Source organism: Plecotus auritus, assembly GCF_963455305.1.
Source record: "Plecotus auritus genome assembly, chromosome: 4".
In the NCBI taxonomy this organism is placed as follows: domain Eukaryota; kingdom Metazoa; phylum Chordata; class Mammalia; order Chiroptera; family Vespertilionidae; genus Plecotus; species Plecotus auritus.
Window position 1 is genome coordinate 7176144 of NC_137775.1, and position 21125 is coordinate 7197268.

Consider the following 21125-nt stretch of genomic DNA (forward strand, 5'->3'; position numbering starts at 1 on the left):
TCCCTCTGTGCTCCCCACACGCCCACTCCTTCCCTCTGTGCTCCCCCCACGCCCACTCCTTCCCTCTGTGCTCCCCCCACGCCCACTCCTTCCCTCTGTGCCCCCCCCACGCCCACTCCTTCCCTCTGTGCTCCCCCCACGCCCACTCCTTCCCTCTGTGCTCCCCCCACGCCCACTCCTTCCCTCTGTGCCCCCCCCACGCCCACTCCTTCCCTCTGTGCCCCCCCACGCCCACTCCTTCCCTCTGTGCCCCCCCACGCCCACTCCTTCCCTCTGTGCTCCCCCCACGCCCACTCCTTCCCTCTGTGCTCCCCCCACGCCCACTCCTTCCCTCTGTGCCCCCCCCATGCCCACTCCTTCCCTCTGTGCTTCCCCCACGCCCACTCCTTCCCTCTGTGCCCCCCCCACGCCCACTCCTTCCCTCTGTGCCCCCCCCACGCCCACTCCTTCCCTCTGTGCCCCCCCCACGCCCACTCCTTCCCTCTGTGCTCCCCCCACGCCCACTCCTTCCCTCTGTGCTCCCCCCACGCCCACTCCTTCCCTCTGTGCTCCCCCCACGCCCACTCCTTCCCTCTGTGCTCCCCCCACGCCCACTCCTTCCCTCTGTGCTCCCCCCACGCCCACTCCTTCCCTCTGTGCCCCCCCCACGCCCACTCCTTCCCTCTGTGCTTCCCCCACGCCCACTCCTTCCCTCTGTGCTCCCCCCACGCCCACTCCTTCCCTCTGTGCCCCCCCCACGCCCACTCCTTCCCTCTGTGCTCCCCCCACGCCCACTCCTTCCCTCTGTGCTCCCCCCACGCCCACTCCTTCCCTCTGTGCTCCCCCCACGCCCACTCCTTCCCTCTGTGCCCCCCCCACGCCCACTCCTTCCCTCTGTGCCCCCCCCACGCCCACTCCTTCCCTCTGTGCTCCCCACACGCCCACTCCTTCCCTCTGTGCTCCCCCCACGCCCACTCCTTCCCTCTGTGCTCCCCCCACGCCCACTCCTTCCCTCTGTGCCCCCCCCACGCCCACTCCTTCCCTCTGTGCCCCCCCCACGCCCACTCCTCCCCTCTGTGCTCCCCCCACGCCCACTCCTTCCTTCTGTGCTCCCCCCACGCCCACTCCTTCCCTCTGTGCTCCCCCCACGCCCACTCCTTCCCTCTGTGCTCCCCCCACGCCCACTCCTTCCCTCTGTGCTCCCCCCACTTCCACTCGTGTCATCGGTAGGAAGAGGTGGAGACCTTCAATCTCTGCAAAGGGAATATGGCTCTTCTCAAACACAATCTTGGACCACCAGGACAGAACCATCTGTTTTACTTAGTGGTTAAGTGGGGGCCACTTTGCAAGCGCAATCTCTTGGCAAGGAGCCCGACCCTTATCTCCACACCCAGGCGCCCTGGGACAGGCCTGGGCTAAGGAGGGGGCTTTGCAAGTCACTCCCTCTACCCCGAACTCTACAGACAGGTGTTATCTATTTGCATTCACAACACTCTTCTGTCTGGTCCCTATGGACTGGAGTCATGGGCTCTTCCCCGGACCTCAATCTGTGCCCAGGAACTCTGGTCAAAATCAAAGCCAGTGACAGGCATCGATGTGGCTCAAGAAGAAGGCTGGCGACGCTTGCTCTGAACCTGCTCCGGACGGTTGCAGGCTGTGTCTCAGCAGAACATTCTAGATCCAAAGCAAAAGTACTAAATAGGCGTGGCTCATTGGTTGAGCATCGACCTATGAACCAAGAAGTCACAGTTCGATTCCCCATCAGGGCACATGCCTGGGTTGTGGGCCCGATCTCTAGAGTGGGGCGTGCAGGAGGCAGCCGATCAATGCTTCTCTCTCATCATTGATGTTTCTATCCTTCTCTCCCTCTCCCTTCCTCTCTGAAATCAATAAAAAAATACATATTTTTAAAAGTACTAAATAAAATGTTACCAATGTGCCTGCTCATTCTAAGCTCCCTGGACAGCACTGGCCATTCCTCCACCGCTAGCTGACACGGCTGTAAAGGAAATGAAGGAACCGGCGGTGCCTGAGGTCCCCATGCAGGGGACATGCCGGGGAACATGCTGCCCGCCCTGGGCTGACTCACAGCCCCATCGCCACGAGCGGGCCGAGGACGCCGGGCCGCAGCGAAACGCTCTGACTTGTTAGGAGAAACTCCAGCGGCTGTGCAGCTGGGCCCTTACTTTCCAGAAATTCTATAAATAATCCTCCAAGCTACAGCGACTTCAGTAGAGCTCCCTATTTCTGTCTCTCCACCTACCAATTTTCGGAGAATTACATGCTTGGCCAAACGAACGTAAAGCTGAGGCAGCCCCATGCCAGGCCGGCTTCCTGGGTCCTGGCCGCTAGGCTCCGCGCTGGGACAGACGCCTAATGAATGGGCCGCTTCGGAGGGATGAGGGGTGACTCAGTCACTCTGCTTACACAAGGTACCCCACCTCCCCAACACACACACACACTCGGATCACAGGGGATTCCACTTCTTTCTCAGAAAGCTCGAGACAAAAGTTAAGGGCAAACGTGAACAAACAGTGAACCTCACATCACAAGTCTGAAAAGGAACTCGTCGAGCTCACTCAACTCAAAACGAAGGTTATACAACATCCAGGAAACTACAGAACACAAACGCTGCCACATTTTAACTTCCTTGCGTGTCTGGTAAAGATAAGGTGATAGTCATTAATGCCTTCACGTGGTCATCCTGAGAGCTGGTCCTTTCTCGAGACAGCAGCAAAAATAAATCCACCCAATATATACGCCCGCTTTGAGGGAATACATTAGGAGAATGAGGTGGGCAACGGCAATACATCACCAGTAGGTGTGTAAACCATACAGACGCCCCAATTTCAAGGTCCCATCCCCCCAGGCCCAGCAACGTGTGCAGCCGACGAACAAAATAATGTAAAACACAGCAAAGTGAGCGCAGGGTGAACTACCGCCCCCAAGAACATGTCAAGAAACATCTCTGTCTCACATGTCAAATTCCGTCTCCACTCCAGAAGCGGGGAAATAAACTCTGTAACCTTACCTTCGCCCAAATGGGTGGCTGCAGCCAGCGTTTCTCAGACTCTGTCAGTGAGCAGAGCGAGTTTCAGAGTCCAGGGCTCCGTCCACAGCACGAGCCCTCCTCCCTCCCCGTCTGCCCATGGCCAGGCAGGAAGCGGCGTCTGACATCCAGCGCTCGGCCGTTACAGCTAAAAGCGGATCCTGTGCGAGGCTGCATGTATTTTTGTCTGCCAGCTACACGCCCTCGCCGTGTTCAATTTTTTCCATTGGTGGGAGAGTATGATGCAGCCTTCACCAGAAAGTGGTTTTCCAGGGGCTGCCTGGAGCGCGCGGCCAGCACAGCCTGGAGCGGCCCTCGCTGCCGCCAGGCTCGCCCATGACTGGGCTGCTGTTGGAATAGCATTCCAGAATCACCACCAAAGTTCCAGAGGAACGCGCTCGCGCGGGGCTGCTGAATAAAGGCTCACTCTCTCGGAGGGCGCCTCAGCTGCCTTTTTTTTTTTTTTTTTTTTTTTTTCATGCCTTTCTAGCAGGAAGAATGCACACCTACCATCCTTGTGTTTAAAAACGGGAGTAAACATTCTGTCTCCAAAACCACAGCCGGAATGTTACGGTCATAAAAGCCCGGCCTCAAGAGCAGCCCTTCAGAATCACTTTGTGATTTGCACAATGCCGAGCGTGCACTTACAATAGGCTCTGTGCCCCCATCTGTAAGCTGGCCGAGCGGCCGGCTCTGACGGCCTTGTTCTCCCCACAGGTCACTGGTTGATCACAAATAGGCACTAAGTGGCCTTTTACAAGGTGACAGGCCAGGGGTGCAAGTGTTCTTTAAGTTCTGCTGCATCTTTCGATAAAAGACCGTCAATGTCAAGTAGGCCCCCAAATCATTTTATATTAGGTATTGGGGAGCGGGCGTGAATGGAAAAAAAAGAATTCTATCTCCATAGTTGTTAAAATTTTAAAATTATATTCTATAGAGAGAAAAAAAACACGTGTAAGCGGAAGTTTTCAAGTTGTCCTGGATAAACGTGTGACAACGTTTTAAGGCAATATTTTCATTATTTTTAAAATGTGAATGGATCTGCATATGCAACAGACAAGATTTATGCTTAATATTAATGACCGGATTCTACTTTAGACATATAAGCTTTTAATTCCTTATCTTCATGAAAATGAATCATTACACACACACACATACACACACACAGAATGTTTCCTCATCCAGTTTCTATGTAGTTAATATATGCTTGAAGCTATGTTTTCTAATCTTAATTGGCAAACAGTACGACCATCCGTCTACTAGTTATAAAAATTAATCTGAGCTCCACAAAAAGTTCAGTGTGAGCACAGAACCAAGGGGTTTTTAGTGCTGCTGGAGTAGACTTGCAAACACTGCCTAACCCAGTCCCCTCCCTTCTTTATGGATAAGTAACCAGAGACCTTAAGTGACTTGCTCAAGGTCACACAGCTGGTCAGCAGCAGGCAGCAGAGCCAGGACATGCCACCCAAGTAACCACAGCCCCCGGGACTGAAGTCAGAAGGTTGCCACGGAAGCCAAGTCACATAACAGAAAACATGGGAATTCCCAAAATGTTCACTTGTGTGTGTGTGTGTGTGTGTGTGTGTGTTTAAAATATACTCTGGGTAAATACGGAAGAAGAAAGAATGCTTGAGTCATTGGCGCTCCTGTTCCCTTAGATCTAGCAACATCACTTCTGTTATTAACAAACAAAAAGTAAAATGAACTATCAGCCAGCATGTCACAAGCATATTTTTTCCATAGAACCTTGAGATAAGAACTACTCCTCGATATGAAAGGAGGAGGGGATTTTTATGTCCGAAGGAAGAAGGAAATTTAAAGAGATACGCTTCTAAGGTTAAAAAAGTTATCAGAAGAACAATTAACTGCATGGAAATATTTGCAGGCCTGTTCTATTCCTGCTTCTAGATTGAAGACAATTCTGACCTTTTGACACATGTTATACACCCATCTCTGTATGCCAGAACTGCCTGTAATTTGAATGATTTCTAGCATTCCTCAGACACTGCCAATGGGTTCGCATTGTCTGGTTCCATTTTATATCACTGAGGTCACCCAAATAATTTTAGTTCTGAGTCCATCAAGTCACTTGGGGTTTCAAACTATGTAAGATTTTTCAAGTTCTCTAGACTTTGCCCAACTACTCTCAATTTAGTACTCCATTCTAAAATTACAAAAACCAGCACACTTCCAAATCACAAAACTAGACTTTATCTAATGCCTCATTCTGAAGTAATAATGCAGGTCACATGTGTTAACATCTAAAATTAAGTTCCTGGGCAAAGACCTCCGAGGATTATGTAAATTGCTACTTAAGGAGTATCCTGTCCTCAAACACACAATGCAAAATGGCACATGTAAAAGCAAATACAGCAAAACGTTAGCAATTAGAGAATTCAAGTGGTAAGTTTATTGTTCACTGTTCAAGCCTCTCAACCTTTTTATATTTTTGCAAATTTTCTTAATAAAGGGTTTGGAAGAAATGACATATGTAACACAAACACACACACACATGCCCGCGCGCGTGCACAGACAGACACACACACACACACACACACGCACACACACACACACACACAGTCAACTTGATAGAAACAAAGAGGAGAAAAGTGGTTGCCAGGGGCTGGAGGGTGGGCAAAACAGGGACAGGTTGGTAAAGGGTATAAACTCTCAGCTACGAGATTAATACATCCTGAGGCTCCAGTGTGAAACATGGTGGCTACAGCTGACAAACTGCATTACATTATTAAAATCTGCTAAGAAAGAACTGTAATGTTCTCATGAATATATATATATATATATATATATATATATATATATAACATACATGTAGAAATCTAAAAGCTCCGTGATGTACACTTAAATGTCTTACAATTTTATATGTCAATTATACCTCAATAAAGCGAAAAACCTTTTAAAACATCATGTTTACTACATGCCTAGTCAAGACTAAGCCACAACTGTTGCGAACCTAGTTGTAATCAAGGACATGAGTATCCTGCACTCTGCTATCACAAATCATAATTAAAAAATAGGCCCAGGGCGTAGTGGGAATATCGCAGGCTTCAAAACCAGCCCGCCGGGCGTAGCACTGCATCTCCCAGTAACTGAGATGCCTTCTGAATCCCATCCCCTCCACCGTAAAATGGGGTTGATAACAATCACGCCCATTTCAAATAAAAATATAAAGATGTACCAATCTATAAACAGTTATAAGAAAAACTGACTTTAAAAATACAATTGCCGCCCTAACCGGTTTGGCTCAGTGGTTAGAGCATCGGCCTGCGGATTGAAGGGTCCCAGGTTCAATTCCGGTCAAGGGCATGTACCTTGGTTGCGGGCACATCCCCAGTAAGGGGTGTGCAGGAGGCGGCTGATCGATGTTTCTCTCTCATTGATGTTTCTAACTCTCTCTCCCTCTCCCTTCCTCTCTCTAAAAAATCAATAAAATAAAAATGTATTTTAAAAAAATACAATTGCTGAAGTAATATGAGCAGTCAGAAATAATGGCTTTGCTTAAAAGTCAAGAAACTCGACTCCTTCCCATATTCTTCACTTTTTAAGTCAAACACACAAAGTTACAGAAAAAAAAAAAATGTCCCGTGAAACCTAATTCTTTATTGAGTCGATTCTAAGGACTTCATTTGGTAACAATAAATAAATATAAAATAGCAATAACAAATAAAGGTTAAAATATAAATTACATTTATCCCAACAGGATTCCAAAAGATTAAATACGCTCACAAATATACACATCACTTTGATAAAATTACACAAATGAGCAACGACCCATGATACACGCCCGGGTGACGAACTTGAGTCTATTTCTCATGGAAAAGCAATACTTTAACGTAGGCTCCAGAAACATGGAATTTGAGAGCTACGCCGTTGAAAAATGTTCTAGGTGAAGGCAATACTAGGAGAAAATGAAGCGTGAGAAATACGTATTCATGTGAAATGCCTAAAATCCACAGAGATACGACTTGGGGAGATAACTTTTCTCCCCATTTCATCCCAAGGCACAGATCTAGCAAGTCTGTTTTCTGAAACCAAATGCTCCAAGCTAGCCCAGAGAACAGTGAGAGCCTAGGGCTGGCCTCCACACCTCAAACTGCCCTGGTTTGGAGGTTTCACCCCCAGAGCGCATGGCTGAAACCCACACAAATGTGCAACTGACACGTGCAAATCATGTGCCCCCAGTCATGTTCCCAGGGGCCAGCAAATCAGCTCAGGGCCCAGGCGTTAGAGCCCCTCTGCCCTGACCTCAGACCCTGCTATGTGGCATTGGACCAGTCACTTCACTTCTCAGGTTCTTAATCTGTAAAATAGGAATCATTTACCTGCCTCACAGGGTTGCTGTAAGAATTAAGTAAAGTAACACATGTAGATTGTTTAACACAAGGCCTGCCTGCAAATGTAAACTCCATAAAGCAGGCATCTTGTTTAAAGCGTTTACTGGTAAGCCTTCTACTTTAACCAGTACCTGGCACATGGCGAATGCCCAATAAATACCCCGTGGTGGTGAGTGAGTGAGTGGGTGGTTGGGTGGGTGAGTGGGTTGAGTGAGTGGGTGAGTGAGTGGGTGGGTGAGTGAGTGGGTGAGTGAGTGAGTGGGTGAGTGCGTGGGTGAGTGGGTGGGTGAGTGAGTGGGTGGGTGAGTGAGTGGGTGGGTGAGTGAGTAGGTGAGTGAATGAGTGGGTGAGTGCGTGGGTGAGTGGGTGGGTGAGTGAGTGGGTGGGTGAGTGTGTGGGTGGATGGGTGGGTGAGTGAGTGAGTGAGTGGGTTGAGTGGGTGGGAGGGTGGGTGAGTGAGTGGGTGAGTGGGTGGGTGAGTGGGTGAGCGGGCCAGTGGGTGGGTGAGTGAGTGGGTGAATGGGTGGGTCGGTGGGTGAGTGGGTGAATGGGTGGGTGAGTGAGTGAATGGGTGGGTGGGTGGGTGAGTGGGTGAGCGGGCCAGTGGTTGGGTGAGTGGGCGAGTGGGTGGGTGAGTGAGTGGGTGAGTGGGTGGGTGAGTGAGTAGGTGGGTGAGTGAATGAGTGGGTGAGTGGGTGGGTGAGTAGGTGGGTGGGTGGGTGGGTGAGTGGGTGAGTGAGTGGGTGAGTGAGTGGATGGGTGAGTGGGTGGATGAGTGGGTGGGTGAGTGAGTAGGTGGGTGAGTGGGTGAGTGGATAGGTGGGTGAGTGAGTGGGTGAGTGAGTGAGTGGGTGAGTGAGTGGGTGAGTGAGTGGGTGGGTGAGTGAGTGAGTGGGTGGGTGAGTGGGTGGGAGGGTGAGTGGGTGGGTGAGTGAGTAGGTGGGTGAGTGGGTGAGTGGATAGGTGGGTGAGTGGGTGAGTGAGTGAGTGGGTGAGTGGATAGGTGGGTGAGTGAGTGAGTGAGTGGGTGGGTGAGTGGGTGAGTGGGTGGGTGAGTGGGTGGGTGTGTGAGCGGGTAGGTGGGTGAGTGAGTGGGTGAGTGGATAGGTGGGTGAGTGGGTGAGTGAGAGGTGGCAGTGACGTTGGCGACGGTGGAGCGGTGAAAGGCAGGACAGGGCCTGCTGTGGTCGATATCTAGTGACAGAGCCTCTTAAGCCCCTTTGTTTACAACAAGCCGGCACGTGTTGTCTGTGCCGACGGAGCAAAACTTCCACAGTTTCTGCTTAAAATCCCAGCTGTTCTCACATACAAGCTGCTTGGCCTCTAGAAAATGCCCGAACAGCCCATGGCCAAGCATCTTGTATATCAACAGCAACTTTTATAGAATTCAAAACGCGACCCTAGCATGGTAAGCACTGCTTTGAAGCCACAGAAAATCTAAATTTCATCATCCTTTTCCTAAGCATCAAAGTCATCAAACAGGTACAGAAAACCTTTAATGAAAATGAGGGATTCTATGGCACAAATATTTATAAAGCCCAAGTGGTACCTTACATTACATAACAAGCAGCCCCCAATAATTTAACCAAATGACCAGTTCATTCCTTTTGCAAGAATGAGCAAATATTAAATGACATAAAAATTAAGATTTAAAAGTTTTCCTTTAAAGGAACTTTTATTTAGTATGTCATTATATTCCAATTAAGTACATTTTGACAATTTACAATTACTGACAGTGTATAAAATCCTAAATTCTGAAATTAAATAGAATGGTTTATAACAAGTAAAGGTAATGTTTTATATAAATGAAAAAAATTCATATTAAAATTCATGCTACCAAAAATAAAACTACAAAATGAGTTTCAGCTAAGGTAAAATGAAAATTTTCAGTAGAAAAATGTGATTTAGGGAATATGCTTATAAAATTCTGGCTTATAAATACTAGCCACGAGGCACATCTGTTTTGAACATGTTGGAAGGGTTATATGAACGTTTAAGGAAGTCCAAGTCACCTGCCCTGAGCTAAATGTAATTAAAAGGGGTTATAGTCAGCCTCTCAGTCCACTCACAATATTTTCTTTTTATAAACTGAAGTGAAACTGCTCAAGCTGAAAGGTTCCTAATCAGTTTAATTCCTAGAATAATTAGATCTGAGTTTTCAAAAGAGGCGGTGGAGGTCATCTATCTGGCCCAATCTTGCTTCTAATTTGAGACGCCCCACAGCAGCCTGACAGACGGGCCGCTCTGGTCCACCTAAAGACACCGAGTGACGGGAAGCTCATGGCCCCCTTAGGGAGCGCATTCCGCTGTTAGCCAATTGATAGATGAGAACGCCTTCAAATCAGGGACTTCCAATGAGCCATCCTAAAATCACTCCACTAATTAGGTCCAGTCTTTCCATCGTTATCAACACACACCCCTCTCCCCTCCTCCAGCCAGTCACCCTACAAACAGCAAAAGCCAGCTTTCCTGGTTCCCCCCACCTCCCTCCCAACCCTCCCTCCTAACCCTCCCTCCCTCCCTCCCTCCCTCCCTCCCTCCCTCCCAGTTTATCTTCACCATGAAGGCAGGACCCTTGTAACACAGAATAAACAAACAAAAGCACATTGTATTTTTAATATGAATTTTATCATTTATATAAAACATTACCTTTACTTATTATAAGCCATTGTATTTAATTTCAGAACTTAGGATTTTATACACTGTCAGTAATTGTAAATTGTCAAAATGTACTTAATTGGGATATAATGACCTACTGAGTGAAAGCTCCCTTAAAGGAAAGCTTTTATTAAGAATGTTTTAAATCTTAAGTCAAATGCACACGAGAGAGTCCCAAGATGTCAGTCTGTGCCTCTGCAGGCGAAAAGCACGGTCCCTGGGTAACCCCACCCAGAGTACATGAGGTGACACACCCTCATCTGTTTGGTGCCAGAAAGTCTAGGGAGCATTGGGGGTCCCCTGGAGAAGGCAGAGTGCAACCTCATTCCAGAGTACACATGCGTGTGCAAATCACACACTGTCCCCAGGTCACGGAGCCAGGAGACCCAACAATTGATCTTCGGGAAGGAGAGGGATTTTGCTGCTGAAAGAGAGAAAATGGCCTAAAATAAAAGCAGAAGAATTGTGTCTGAACATAGAGAGGAATTTTTACTGTCCAGAGAGGGGGCCAGTCACACAGCTCCGAGGCTGCTGGAAGTGTGTGAGCGCGCAGGCCTGAGGGCTGTACTCTTAAGAAACAGAACCCATTTGCTTGCCAATTAAATGTGTGCAAGCATTCTTCAGCACACAACACACTCTCTGTTCCGTTTTTCTTGAAATATGAGACTCTGCAAAAATATCTTTAGTTTTTCCACTACTAATACAGAAGTAGAGGCAACTTTTTCAGTTTTCTCCTAATTCTACCGTAAGGAAAACAAATTAGGTAAATGAAAAAACTCCGTGTTGGGGGTTCTGCGTGACCATCCACAGGGGCCGGCGGCCCCCCAGCTCCCCCTGGGAATGCAGAATTTTTAAGAAACACTGAAAATACCGCTTTTATGGAAAACTTTCCAATGTTAAAGGCAGACTTGTTTTAAGGACATTTAAATTATCCTAGAACCGTCCAGAAGCCCACCAGCTTGCACAACTTCTGATGCCAACAATAACACAGGAAAACTTTAAATCCTGAAAAATATTTTAAAAGAAATCATGAATCTTGAGTATCTCCTCTGGTGTGAACAAATTTCTCGCCAGGTGACACTGAGTACCGCGTGCAGTAGCTTCGTTTAGCTGTTTAAACTCATTACATATTTAGACAAAAAATACCTGCTGGACCAGACGCTGGTGGGCTGTGGCGCTACGTGAGGACAAGGCGGACCAGAGTCCCGTGACTGCGGGACGTCTGCTCCAGGGAGGGCGACAGGCAGAGCAATCCACAAGGGAGAACCCATCAGGCAGGGACAAGCACTTGGCAGAGAAAGAAAATACAGTGGCGTGGAGGCCGGTGGCTGTGGAGACGGTCTCTCGGAGGCAGCCCCTGGAGCTGAGAAGGACAGGAAGCAGCCGGGAAAGACGGGCCCGCGGCTGCCTGGAGAGCTTGTGCGTGTCTCTGTGTCAGCAAAGCCAGCGTGAACTGCAGACACCGCACACACTTCCGGACCAGCACCTGCACCCATTCCAATCGCTGCCCTGCAAACTGGCGGGCGGGCCTGCTTTAGCCCTTAACCTGCATCACCAGCAGGCCTTCTCCCAACACGTCCCAGCCAGCACGAACAGCCTCAACAGCCTCGGTGGCATCTGCTTTTCCTCGGTGGGTTCCGATCCGCGTCTCCTGAGCTTCCCTGAGCCTACAACTCCGGCCAGAAATGACACTCTCTCAGATGTGCTCTTCGGCAGGTGCTGCTAGTGGGTTTGGAGTTCAAGTGCGGGCTCTATCAGTCCTGGGCACGTAGGGAGGCAGAGGGGAGTCCTTCTGGCCGCGGCTCCCAGAGGGGAGGGCATGCAGCCTTCCGCACAGCGAGGATCACCAGCCCCGTCCCATCAAAGTGCCTTTGGAATAAGCCACTCGGACTCGGCGGCCCATTCCCTGCAGGCGCCGCGGCTACCAGCACCCGAGCAGCGCACTGTGGCTTGCCCCACGCAGGTCCGCATACAAAGAGCAGTGAGCAGAGGTACATGGGAAGCAGACTCAGAGGACGTACAGACTGACAAGTAGTAAGGCCTTGGAGATGCCCGAGTGCCTGGAACTTACCCCTAGAGGCGTGTGGGTGACACTATGGACCCATTCATTTATGCAGGATGCGCTGGCTGAAGAGGTCTCTTCGTGATTCAAAGCCCTGGCAACAGAAAACAAAAACACAGATGGGGTGAGAAACAGTGCCTCAGAATTAGAATTTTGTAACGAAAGTTCAATTTCTCAGCATTCTGCCATGTCTTGTGTTTGATACAAAAAGGGAGCGTCAGGAAGAAAAATCAAGGGTTAAGTCATTAGCGCTAGAGGAAATCTGAGGGTCTTCCCACATCCTAACCGGAAAGCAGACTTACTGCTTCATCCAATAACTTCATATGACCAAGCCATTTTGTAGATAGATACATGGAGGGAGGGAGGAAGAGGAAGGACAGGGGATGATGGATGGACAGACAGACAGACAGACATCCTACTCTGATCAATCCACTAGTCCAGAGGTGGGGGTAGAACAGTGAATAAGAAAATCTCTGCTCTCACTGAGCTTCATTCAAATGGGAGGAAGCAGTGGAAACAAATCTATAATAATGAAAGCGTAATATGCTAATTAGACCAGACAGCCCAACAACCTTCCGGAAGTCATTCCAGACATCCTTCTGGACGAAGCCGCCATGGCAGGGGCCAAGGCAGAGGTGGTTAGGGGCGATGAGGCAGGCAGGCAGAGTGGTTAGGGGTGATCAGGCAGGCAGGTGAGTGGTTAGGGGCGATGAGGCAGGCAGGCGAGCGGTTAAGAGCCAGCGGTCCTGGATTGCGAGAGGGTGCAGGCCAGGCTGAGGGACCCTCCCCCATACACAAATTTCATGCACTGGGCCTCTAGTAGATAAATAAACAAATAAGAAAAACATCCTGCAGTGATACCTGAGATGCAGGGTCAGGAAGATGACACAGTGACAAGTGGCCAATTTAAATGGGACGCTCAGGAAATGTCCTCGAGGTGACCACTAGGCCAAGATCTGACTGCTCTTTCAAAGTTGGGGTCATGGTCCCTAACACAGGGACTGCCTGGACCACTGATCCCTTGGCAGAGGGACCAGCCAGAACCCTAATAAGAGCCGGAGTTCACGGATAGTTACCATGGACTGTGGGGCACAGTTCAAATGCAAGTAGGTGAGGTCAAGGATCGGAGTTCTGTTACTTATTAAACAGGAGGTTTATGGGTCCTCTCTGATTGTGGAGAGCAGTGCCTCTTCCTCTGACATGATGTTAGTGATACGTTAACATTCATGGCCCCATTAGCCTACACACCAGAATTGTTCCAAACGTTAGATTGCTCTCAGAGCATAAGACTTGCCTTTCTATAAAGCATTACTTCCCCTCCGCTATGTACACAAGATACTACACCATGGCAATAATTGTGTGCTGTGGGTCACAGTCCTTGATAAAGAATGCAGACTTTGGAGCCACAAGATCGAGGTTCAACCCCCAGTTTCCCATTAGCACCTGAGTGAGCCCAGCCTGGTGGTTTAAACTGTCTGGGCCTCTGGTTTCTTCAACTATAAAATGGAACAGATCTTAGCTACTTTTCTTGGTCATTCTTAAGTATTTAGTAGTTAATGCACATAAAGTAATAAAGTGTTCACGAAATGTTCAAAGCTGCAATATATTACTTTCATTGTAAATAGTCACTGTTGGGAAATGTTTGATTATCACAATGACTCATGCTATAGAAATACACCTATTTAAGTAGGCACAGCAGCGATAATTTCATTTACAGGATCATAGACTAACCTTTAAAAACCAACCCAACTCCTTGTCACTACAGGTGAGAATTTAAAGCTAAAAGAGGAAGACTGGTTTGCCCAAGGTGATATAATTGGTTCAGAGAACATTTTAAAATATATATTTGGTCAAAATGCTTGCCTTATAAGGCAAATCCTACACAGGCAGAAATTTGGGATTCACTTTGTAATTAAACCATCATGGACAAGAAAATGTGTTTCAATGGTACAAATGTAAACTGGAACAAGTTTCAGTGGGCCCTACCTACTACTTTATACAGACCATTTTTAAAAGCCAAGATTGTCATATTTTGCTGATGGTATTTTACTGACCAAGAAACTACGAAATATCAGATCCGCCACATTTTAATTTTTCCAATGAGAACAACAGATATTGCGGCTCCTGCACCTATGACACAACAGAAGCTTTCCACACCCGCTCATCCTGAATCTCTGCCAGCTCATGAGTGTGACAGCTTCTTATTCCCCGGGCCTTTGCACACGCTGCTCCCTGCTGGGAACGCCTGCCTGCCTGCAGAACTCCTAATCACCCCTCAGACCCAGCTTACGTGTCTCCTCTCCTGTAAAGTCTTCCCTGACCCCCTACCTTCCTCTCACCCACACCTGAAGTGTAAACCTCTCTCCTTCACCCCACCTCGCTACCTCCTGTAGGCAACTGCACTGTAGCTATTTCCTTTTCACTTGTCTGTCTCCTTAATAGATGTTAACGACTTTGAAAGTCTCATCTGACTTATCTTTGGTTTCCTGATGTCTAGCCTTACACATGGGGTGCTTAATAAATGAATGATGAACGGACTGACGGAAGAAGTGATGCATCAGATTGCTAACACGACACGATTTAATTTTAGACGAGCCTGCTTTTCCATCACGAGACATATTACAAGTAACACCACAACTTATAGGATAAAAAAAGGGGAAGTTACAGCTTAACTCTGCAACAGTTAATGTTATGTGCCAACTTGGCTAAGCTATGGTGCAGAATTGGTCAAATACCAGTCTAGATGTTGCTGTGAAGATATGTTTTAGATGTTGCTAACATTTAAATCAGTAGACTCTGACTAGAGCTGATTATCCTCTATACATGAGTGGGCCTCATCCAATCAGTTGAAGACCCTAATAGCAAGCACCGAGGTTTGAAGAAGGAATTCTGCCTACAAACCCCAACACAGAAACCCTGCCTGACTTTCCCACCCGCTTCTGTGCAGAATTCGAACTCATGACTGCAACAACTTCTGCCTGAATGTCCAGTCTGCCAGTCTGCCCCCAGACTCACCAGCTCCCACAACAGTGTGAAACAATTCCTTAAAAATATCTCCACTGCTACACCGACAGACAGACCCTGCTCGCTCTGTTCCTCCGGAGAATCCCGAGTAATAATAACTATTAATCATTTTGGACTGAAACCCTCTCCGGCAGGATTCCAGAATGTTTCAGGTTAGAGCACACTGATTTAAACCCTGCTCATTTTGTAGCTGAAGAAAGTGAGGCCCAGAAAGGACCAATGAGACCTGCCCCATTAGCGGTGGGAAAAACTAGGGCTAGAACTCAGATCACCAAACAGCTCCATCAGCTGTGTGCCGGAACAGATGGCTTTGCCCCAGGGACAAGTCAGTGGCTCTTCCTTAAGTCCCAATGTCCTCCTCACGACCTTGTCCACGCTGTGTGAGCATCCCAGGGCCGCTGAACAACGATTCTCATCGGGCTGGACAAGACATAACCCACCTTCAGCAGTGGATAGTCTCTCAATTGTGTTATTAGCAAGATATTCTCTTACTCCAAGGCATTAGATAAGGCTACAGAGGGATGGCCCGGCCGGCGTGGCTCCGTGGTTGAGGGTCGACCAGGAGGTCACAGTTCGATTCCTGGTCAGGGCACGAGCCCGGGTTGTGGGTTCAGTCCCCAGTGTGGGGCGTGCAAGAGGCAGCCGATCAATGATTCGCTCTCATCGTTGATGTTTCTATCTCCTTCTCCCTCCCTTCCTCTCTGAAATCAATAAAAATGTGTGTGTTTTTTTAATAAGACTACAGAAGGATCTGACAGGGCCTGCTGCATATGTAAGCCTATGAGATTCCGGGCAGTGCTAGGTCCATGACATCTATGACAAAGCCCTCGCAACTCTGTCTGTAGCTATGCAGCCGTGGGCAAACTACGGCCCGTGGGCCGGATCCGGCTGTTCTATCCGGTTTTCTTGCTCTCCCCTCCGCTCCTTTACTTTGAATTTATATTAGTTCACACAAACACTCCATCCATGCTTTTGTTCCGGCCCTCTGGTCCAGTTTAAGAACCCATTGTGGCCCTCGAGTCAAAAAGTTTGCCCACCCCTGCTACAGAGTGTGCTCGTTATCTGTAACAGCGCCTAGGGACCATGTGTGGACACAGTCCTCAGCAGCGGCTTCTCTCCTGCTCAGCCCGAAAACCAGCCAGTCCCGGAGCCTCTGAGCCTGCTGCCCCATGACGTCATCTCCATTCAGGATGAGCCTACCTGACATTTTCTCCCCTGGGTTTCACGATGAAAAGCTGTTCGATTTTACGATGCTAAAGGTTCTGCCCCCGCCCCCCCCCCCCCCCGCCACGCCTTCCCTAAGAGCTGAATGTAATCGGACCTCCAGCTACCTCTCAGTTCACAGGAAGGCCACGCCCAGGGAACGCTGCATCCATCAACCTAGAAGCCTGCTGTCAGGCCCGGGGCCAGGTTCACAGGGCTCAGTGCTCCCACGCGTGGACTGCCGGGTGACGGTCAGAGCCGGCAGCACCCAGCGCAGCCACCAACACGGCCAAGGAGAAGCTGCTGGGGAAGAGAGAGAGCAACTTAACTGACCCCAGGCCTTCTAATATGCTCCCCTGGACCAACCAGGGAAAAAGCATGCATCTCTCACCAAGGCATTTCTCTCCGACATTCACGCCTTCTTCCATTTCAACCCCTTTGTCGCCCCATCTCCCTGAATAAAGCACGTTTTAACGTTTCTGGGTTTGCTTTAGCCTTGCTATCAGCTGCACGGCTTACCCATCAGAGACTCTGCTCGGTGTCTGCACTCGGTTTCTGCGGTAAGACAATACAGTAAGTGGGAAGTTTCCCAGGAGCCAGAAAGGGACCGGGAGCAGAAATGTGACTCTGTCTCCTTTAACCCTCGTGTGACCAGGTCTGTGCCATCGGGCTTAGCCCCCGCAGGGCCCGCTCACAGGGGGATGTTCATGATCTCAGCCTCTCGGGCCCGGGGGGATTCAGAGACACAATGAACAAGCCGCTCTGTGATCCACCAGGCGGGGGGGCTCCAGGTAAGGCTGCCCCCCACGTGCTGTGCGCCTTCCGTTCAGAACAGCTCTCCCCGCCGCTCACGCCGGCACCAACACCGGTTCCTGCACAAAGAACTCATGGAATCAGATGCTGCCGTAACAAAGGAGCCTGCAGAACGTGAGACGGTCGTGATAGAAGGACTAATTTCAATGAGAATAGGAAGTTTCAGTCTATCCTCCCCGAACGGCAGGCGTGTGCACACGGAGCGCGGTGTTCACCGCTCACTGCGCAGCAGGCACAGCAAGGCCCTTGTTGTCTCTGAGATGGCGCGTGGGAAACGCACCCACAAACAGCCAATGGGCAGCGGGAACAGGACAGGGTGTATCCCTCTGGGCCACTGTATTCCCCCGGCTGGCTTCTGTCTAGAGTACGTCTTCCCTAGCATTCCCACCAAGGTCATGTATCCCGGGACAAAACTGAAGATGCAAACGTTAGCACAGGATAGCCTGCGCGCAGGGCATTCGCTCCGTTATTACAGGCAAGGCAAGAAGTATCTGTTGAACATCTATTGTGTTCAAGGCGCTGTGCTAAGTGTTGAGAATAGGACAGTGGCCGAGAACCTGCTAACGGTCTCACACAGACTGTACAGCCATCGGTCACAATGCCCTGTGGAGAGGATGTGGTCCAGAGAGGTAGGATGCTCACAGGAGTGGCCCGGAGCCCAGTCTTCAAGTAAGACCCAAATACAGTGAGAGTATGATGTGCGCATCTCAGAATGTCCTTCTATTCAGTGTCCCAGGTAGAGCAGGTGATCTCCCTCCACTAGGATCCTAGGAATGTTTTAAACCAAGTCTACACATTCCTTAACATGCTCCTGTGGAGGAGGGTGGACCGTCCATGCTCCCTCCCACCGTGACCCTGCTTCCCGTGACCCCACAGGATGTCCGCCGCCAGGTCAGAGAAGGCCGCGAATTCACACGTGGCATTCTTGGGGCACTTGACCTGAAGCCCCGAGGCAGCACATATGAGGCCATCACATTGGTTTCCTTGATCCCTATGTCTACCTGACAGCTGTCGCCATCCCTCCCAGTACATGAGAAGACCCTGCTAACAATCCTATCCCATCGCTTCCAAGACAAAGGACACTATTCAGCATCGGTGTCTTAAAGCCTCCACTGAACGGTGGCTTCCACGCTGAGGATGACCCTCCTCCAGTTGCCTGACAGAACTCATTGAATGATTGGGGGTGGGTGGGCGGTGATTTTCTTCATTAGAGAAACTGCAATGCAGTAGTTCCTTACCACGTCCAAACCACCGTACCCATGCTCCAAGGCTCACCTGCGTTCAGCATCAGGGGAGGCTTCCACCCCTCACAACACGGTACTAGGCCTACGGAACGCAGGTGAGCCAGGCAAGCACCTCCCGCCTGAGAAACTCAAAACTGTGCGGGGCCAGGAGACCACCCGGATGATTGTCCTGCCCCCTCTACTTCTTCTTCCAGCCCCAACAACACTCAGAAACATCCCGTCCTCACACCCAGCATCTGTTCCAAGAGGGAAGAGGAGGGAGAAGAAAGGAAGAAGACTCATAAGCAAACATACCAAGATGCCTGGCGTTGGGAGGAAGGGATTAAAAGGGAGCAGGGCCTCAGCCTCACAACTCCAAGGCTACCTGCTGAAAAGTGGCATATTATTGCCAAAACCGGTTTGGCTCAGTGGATAGAGCGTCGGCCTGTGGACTGAAGGGTCCCGGGTTCGATTCCGGTCAAGGGCATGTACATTGGTTGCGGGCACAACCCCAGTGGGAGGTGTGCAGGAGGCAGCTGATCGATGTTTCTCTCTCATCGATGTTTCTACCTCTCTATCCCTCTTCCCTCCTCTCTGTAAAAAATCAATAAAATATTTTTTAAAAAAAGTGGCATATTATGGAAAAGAACGTTGTGGGGGTTTTCCAGAGGATTCGTTTATAACGACAGCGTAACCATCCCATCATCACACAAGAGCAGACTGGGATCGGGAAAGATGGCCCAGAAATGACACCCGCCAGAGCATCACCGGGGGTGGGTGTGCAACCCCAGGTGAGTTCAGACAAGGATGGCATGACATCAGGCTGGGCAGAGCAGGACGGCCTGGCTGGCGGACCAGGCCTGGAGGGATGATCCCCTTTGGAAGTGAGGAACCAGGGAGGCTGTGCATTCTTGTAAGGACAGAGAAACCAGGGAGCCTGAGACCTACAGGCGACATGGAGAAACATCAAGTGTGAAGGTCACAGCGTGCAGTGTGAAGGTCACAGCGTGCAGTGAGTGCAAAGAGAGAAGCCGATCAGGACGCCCCACGACAGAGCCCCCCCCCCCCACCCAAGTCGAGCCTGTCACTTGTATCTTGATCATTAGAAGATGACCTTGAGAGCAGAAGTCACAAGCCAACAGTCAATGAGCCCCTCCCATCAGCACCAGCTCCGCACCATCCCTCACCACCGAATGAGGGTTCATTGTAAAGTGGTTTGTAATGATGAAAAGTAACTGGAAATCCTAAAGTGTCTTTACAAAACAGAAAATTGCGCTTTCATGAGAATGTCGAGACACCTAGTGAGGCATCAAGACCCACCTCAGCTCTGCCCCTTGCAGATCCCACACCCTGGCTCATTTATCCCCCTCCCTAAAGCCATTTCCCTCCATGCCAAATGGACATGATCATTCCTACCTCCCGGACTGCTGTGAAAATAAAACGAGGACATATCTTGGGATTACCTGACACAGGGCCAACTTAATAAATGTTAAATAATAGTTCTCTCTTCTTCTTTTATTTTTTTTTAAAATATATTTTATTGATATTTCACAGAGAGGAAGAGAGAGGGATAGAGAGCTAGAAACATCGATGACAGAGAAGCATCGATCAGCTGCCTCCTGCACACCTCCCACTGGGGATGTGCCCGAAACCAAGGCACATGCCCTTGACCGGAATCGAACCCGGGATCTTTCAGTCCGCAGGCCGACGCTCTATCCACTGAGCCAAACCGGTTTCGGCTAGTTATCTCTTCTTATGCTGGCTTCTGAGATCCCTGGTCTGAAATGCAGGCTTTCTTCCACAGTGAGCAGCACTAATACAAACTCTGAATTGTTTTTATTTTATTTTTGTTTTTTTAAATATATTTTTATTGGTTTTGGAGAGGAAGGGAGAGAAACACCAATGATGAGAGAGATCATTGACTGGCTGCCTCCTGCAGGCCCCCTACTGGGGATTAAGCCTGCAACCCCGGGCATGTGCCCTTACCAGGAATCGAACCTTGATCTCCTGGTTCATGGGTCGACGCTCAACCACTGAGCCACGCCAGCCGAGCCCCACCCTGTATGTTAAATAGCACTGGGATTAGTTCTGAAGACAGAAAGTACATCAATCACAGTTGAGGAACTAAGTCTCTTAGGCCCTCAAGAAGATCTTAATAAAGATTCAACAAAAGCCTTCTTGATAATCTTGATAATAATAATTTGAAAAATATGTTAAATAAGCTTATCATTACACTCAATCTATTAGATGAGATTATTTTTTTTTATTAGATGAGATGATTATGCCTCAACCTTATACAGATATGTTTAAGTCGCAGCACACTAACTTTCTGGCAAAGGACTAATTTTGAAGTAAATTAGCTGATATGGAGAGGCGCCCGCCCGTGACTAAGTTTGTCTCGTGGGTAGAATCCTTGTATCCAGATCAGCAAGTCAACACTGATATCAGCTACTCGTCTGGCAGGAATTACTGACTGAAGTCGGCCCTGGGAGCGCATGGCGCCATCAGCACAGAACTGAGCCTGCGGTGAGTCTTTGTTCAGCTCACACAGCGCATCCTGGTTTTCCTCTGGATCCACCAACCAGCTGCTCTGGGAAAGGCACCCTCGGGTCTCCTCCTCCGTCTGCGCTTTCCACCTCCCAGCCTCAAAGGGATTGTGTGGGGATCCCTGGTGTCTGAAGGGCCTTTTATCTTGGGGGATGAAAGGTGCTAATGAGTAGGTGCGGGCAGCCCTCCCACTCAGCGATGCAGAGCCCTTCTTC

At 49.4% G+C, this 21125-nt stretch overlaps 1 protein-coding gene across 1 annotated transcript in view; it reads right to left on the bottom strand.

Moving 5' to 3' along the window:
* Nucleotides 1-12193, bottom strand: part of TIAM2 (TIAM Rac1 associated GEF 2) — a 119015-nt gene extending 106822 nt beyond the window's left edge. Inside the window, exon 1 of the mRNA XM_080663529.1 lies at nt 12110-12193. The gene's annotated coding sequence lies outside the window, so the exon portion shown is untranslated. The remainder of the gene's footprint in view (nt 1-12109) is intronic.
* Nucleotides 12194-21125: the final 8932 nt, after the last annotated feature.